The sequence below is a fragment of the Nycticebus coucang genome, chromosome 18 (genome assembly GCF_027406575.1).
Source record: "Nycticebus coucang isolate mNycCou1 chromosome 18, mNycCou1.pri, whole genome shotgun sequence".
Lineage (NCBI taxonomy): Eukaryota > Metazoa > Chordata > Mammalia > Primates > Lorisidae > Nycticebus > Nycticebus coucang.
In genome coordinates, this window is record NC_069797.1 from 73,756,976 (window position 1) to 73,761,816 (window position 4,841).

The following is a 4,841-nucleotide window of genomic DNA, read 5'->3' on the forward strand; positions in this document are numbered from 1 at the left end:
TTGAATTACATTCCTCATGGCATGGCCTCTGTCCAGATACTTGGAAGTTTGTATTCTCAGTTGTCTTGGTTAACCACCCTCCCTCTGGCCTTTCATGATAAGACAGAGAATGGTGGCGCCCTTAGCTCATTGGGTAGGTTGCCGGACACATACAAAGGGGCTGGCGGGTTCCAACCAGTCCCGGGCCTGCTAAACAACAATGACAACTACAACAACAACAACAACAAAAATAGTTGGGCATTGTGGTGGGTGCCTGTAGTCCCAGCTATTCTAGAGGCTGAGGCAAGAGAATCAAGAGAATCGCCTAAGCCCAAGAGCTGGAGGTTGCTGTGAGCTCTGACACAAGGGAAACAAAGTGAGACTCTTTCCCCCACCCCCCAAAATAATTAGACCAGTCTAGCCAGTGAGCATGCCCTCCTCAGAAATCATCTAATTATTGACTAGGAAGTAGGGAGATATGGTAGCTGCTAGCTCAAGCTCTCATGGGAGAAATGAAATCTGGGTTTGAATCTCAACTCTTACCCTTTTTGTTTTTCATTTAGAGACAGTCTCACTTTGTCACCCTCCACAGAGTGCCTTAGCATCATAGCTCAAGGCAAACTCGAACTCTTGGGCTCAAGTGATTCTCTTGCCTCAGCCTCCCAAGTAGCTGGGACTACAGGCACCCCACAATGCCCAGCTATTTTTAGAGATGGGGTTTTGCTTTTATCTATTTATTATATTTTTTGTGTGTGTGGAAACAGTCTCACTTTGTTGCCCTCGGTAGAGTGCTGTGACATCACAGTTCACAGCAACCTCCAACTGCAGGGCTTAGGCAATTCTCTTGCCTCAGCCTCCAGAGCAGCTGAGACTACAGGTATCTGCCACAACGGCTATTTTTTGTTGCAGTTTGGCCGAGGCCGGGTTTAAACCTGCCACCCTTGGTATATGGGGCTGGTGCCCTATCCACTGAGCCACAGGCGCTGCCCGTTCTTATTTAAGGCAAAGTCTTACTTGTTGCCCTCCTTAGAGTACAGTGGCATCACAGCTCACAGCAACCTCAAACTCTTGGGCTGAAGTGATTGTCTTATCTCAGCCTCCTGAGTAGCTGGGACTACAGGCGCTTGCCACAACGCCCAGCTATTTTTAGAGACAGGTACTCCCTCTTCCTCCACTTGGATAATCTTAAACTCCTGAGATAAGGAAATCCACCCTCCTCAGCCTCCCAGTGCTAGGATTACAGGCATGAGTCACCCCACCAGCTTAACCCTTACCCTCTCTGAGCACTAATTACCTTCCTTTTTTTTTTTTTTTTTTGAGACAGAGCCTTAAGCTGTTGCCCTGGGTAGAGTGCTGCGGCATCACAGCTCACAGCAACCTCCACCTCCTGGGCTCAAGTGATTCTCCTGCCTCAGCCTCCCAAGTAGCTGGAACTACAGGCGCCCACCACAACGCCCGGCTATTTTTTGGTTGTAGTTGTCATTGTTGTTGACAGGCCTGGACTGGATTCAAACCTGCCAGCTCTGGCGTACATGACTGTCGCCTTAACCACTTGAGCTACAGGCCCCGAGCCAGCTTTCTGACTTTTAAATGATGACGTAAAGGTTAGTATTAGAAGCCAGACATCTTGGCTCACCCCCGTAATCCTAGCACTCTGAGAGGCTAAGGCAGGTGGATTGCCTGAATTCACAATTCCAGCAAGAGATCAGGCGTTGTGGCGGGTGCCTGTAGTCCCTGCTACTTGAGAAGCTGAGGCAATAGAATTGCTTGAGCCCAGGAGTCTGAGGTTGCTGAGAGCTGTAACACCACAGCACTCTACTGAAGGCGACATAGTGAGACTGTCTCAAGAAAAAAAAAAGGGGGGGGTCAGTATTGTATGTAGTAAGACTTATAGGCATACCTCAAGGAGATTGTGGGTTCTGTTCCAGGCCACTGCACCACAATAAAGTGAATAATCATAATAAAGTGAGTCACAGATTTTTTGGTTTCCCAAGATATCTGAAAGTCATGTTTACACCATACTGTAGTTTATTCAGTGTGTAAGAAATTTCCAGGACAGGCACACTGGCTCATCCTTGTAGTCCTATCACTCTAGAAGGCACACAAGAGGATCACTTGAGCTCAAGTTAAGATCAGCCTAAGATGGCTCAGTGCCTATAGCTCAGTGGTTAGGGCACCAGCCACATACACCGGGACAGTGGGTTGGAACCTGGTCCAGGCCTGCTAAACAATGACAACTAAAACAAAAAAAATAGTAGCCTGCAGCGGGTGCCTATAGTCCCAGCTACTTTGGAGGCTAAGGCAAGAGAATTGCTTAAGCCCAAGAGTTTGAGGTTGCTGTGAGCTGAGATACCACAGCTCTCTACTGAGGGTGACATAGTGAGACTGTCTCAAAAAAATAAATAAATAAAACAGCCTAAGCAAGAGACCCTGTCTCTACTGAAAATAGACATGTTAGGCTCGGTGCAACAGCTTGAGTCTCTATCTCAAAAAAAAAGAAAAAGGAAAGAAAAAGAAAATAGACATGTTAGTCTGGCATGGTGGTAAATCCCTTTAGTCCCAGCTAATAGGGAGGCTGAGGTAGGAGGATCACTTGAGTTCAGGAGTATTAAGTTGCAGTGAGCTAAGATGATGCCATTGGCACTCTACCCAAGTGACAGAGATTCTGTCTCAAAAATAATAAAGGTTCAGCACTTGTAGCTCAGTGTTTAAGGTGCCGGACACATACACGGGGCCTGGCGGGTCCAAACTCAGTCCAGGCCTCCTAAACAATGACAACTACAACAAAGAAATAGCTGGGTGTTGTGGCGAGCACCTGTAGTCCCAGCTACTTGGGAGGCTGAAGCAAAAGAATTGCTTAAGCCCAGGAGTTTGAGGTTGCTGTTGGTGACACTACAGCACTCTATCAAGGGTGACAGTGAAAATCTTGTCTCAAAAAAAATAACCAGGGTGGTGCCTGTGGCTCAAAGGGGTAGGATGCCAGCCCCATATGCTGGAGGTGATGGGTTCAAACCCAGCCCCGGCCAAAAACTACAAAAATAATAATAAAAGATTGTGCACGGTGGCTCATGCCTGTAATCCTAGCACTCTGGAAGGCCCAGGTCGGTGGACAGCCTGAGCTCAGAGTTCAGGACCAGCCTGAGCCAGAGTGAGATCTCATCTCTGAAAAAAAACAGCCAGGCGTTGCACAAGAGTACATGTATTCCCAGCTATTCAGGAGGCTGAGGCAAGAGAATTTCTTGAATCCAAGAGTTTGAGGTTACTGTGAGCCGTGATGCCACAGCACTCCACCAAGGGCAACAAAGTGAGACTCTTGTCTCAATAAAAAAAATAAATAGGGCGGCAACTGTGGCTCAAAGGAGTATAGCACCAGCCCCATGTGCCAGAGGTGATGGGTTCAAACACAGCTCCAGCCAAAAACTGCAATAAATAAAAATAAAAAACAAAAACCCTCCACCACCACCCCCAAAAAACCCCAGGGTTAGACAATCTCTCATAATAAAGCTGTGATTGTTCCTCACCACGTATTTGAGTTCTGAAACTATAGTGTCCTATTTAAGGTTTGAACAATTAGTATGTGCAGATATTCTGTGAACAGTCTGGAGTTAATGTGCTGGACAAGTTAGCTTATGCCTGTAATCTTACCAGTCTGGGAGATCACTGTGGGTGGATGGCCTGAGCTCAAGGATTCCAAATCAGCCTGAGTAAGAGCAAGACCCTCTCTCTCTCTCTCCTAAAAATAGAAAAACTAGTCAGGGATAGTGGCAGGTGCCTGTGGGACTCAAGCTAATACTCAAGTTCCAACCCAGGAGTGTGAGGTTGCTGTAAGCTATGGCACTAAGGGCACTCTATCCAGGGTTAGAGTAAGATTCTAATTTAAAAAAAGAAAATCTAGAGTAAGGAACAAAAATTTTATTTTAGCTAGGGAGAATTTATTTATCAAAGCATTGGTCTAGAATGGCTGATTTTCCAACAAAAAAGGCAAAACAGAACATTCCCCTCGCTTCACATACTACTCTATAACCCAATCAGCCTCAGGTAGCAGTTAGAATACTTAGGCGTAAATCTACATTGTGACCCAATTTTACTGCTAGCAAAATTGTACATTTAAACCTGGAATTATTTAAGCATTTTGAATAAAATAGGGGATATGAGTTCTGTTGCTAGTCATTTATATACATATTTTTTTGAGATCAGAGTCTCTGTCACCCTTGGTAGAGTGCCATGGTGTCATAGCTCACAGAAACTCCAACTCTTGGGCTCAAGCAATTCTCTTGCCTCAGCCTCCCAAGTACTGGGACCACAAGTGCCCACCACAATGCCTGGCTGTTTTTAGAGATGGAGTCTAGCTTTTGCTCAGGCTTGTCTCAAAACTGTCAGGCAATCCACCTGCCTCAGTCTCTCAGAGTGCTAGGACTATAGGTGTGAGCCACTGCACCGCCAAGGCATATACTTATTTTTGTTTTATACCAGTCTGTCAGATATGCCAAGTAGCTTTATTCCTCCTTCAGCAGGGCTATTCATGTTTTTTTTTCTTTTGAGACAGAGCCTCAAGCTGTCGCCATAGGTAGAGTGCTGTAGCATCACAGTTCACAGCAACCTCAAACTCCTGGGCTCAAGTGATTCCCCTGTCTCCGCCTCCCAAGTAGCTGGGACTATAGGCACCTGCCACAATGCCCAGCTATTTTTTGGTTGCAACCGTTATTGTTGTTTGGTGGGCCCCAGGTTGGATTGGAACCTGCCAGCTCAGGTGTATGTGGCTGGCCCCTTAGCCACTTGAGCCACACAGGTGCCGAGCCTATACATGCTTGTTTCTAAACTTCAATTTTCTATTTAGTATTACTCAGAATAAAGAAAACAGC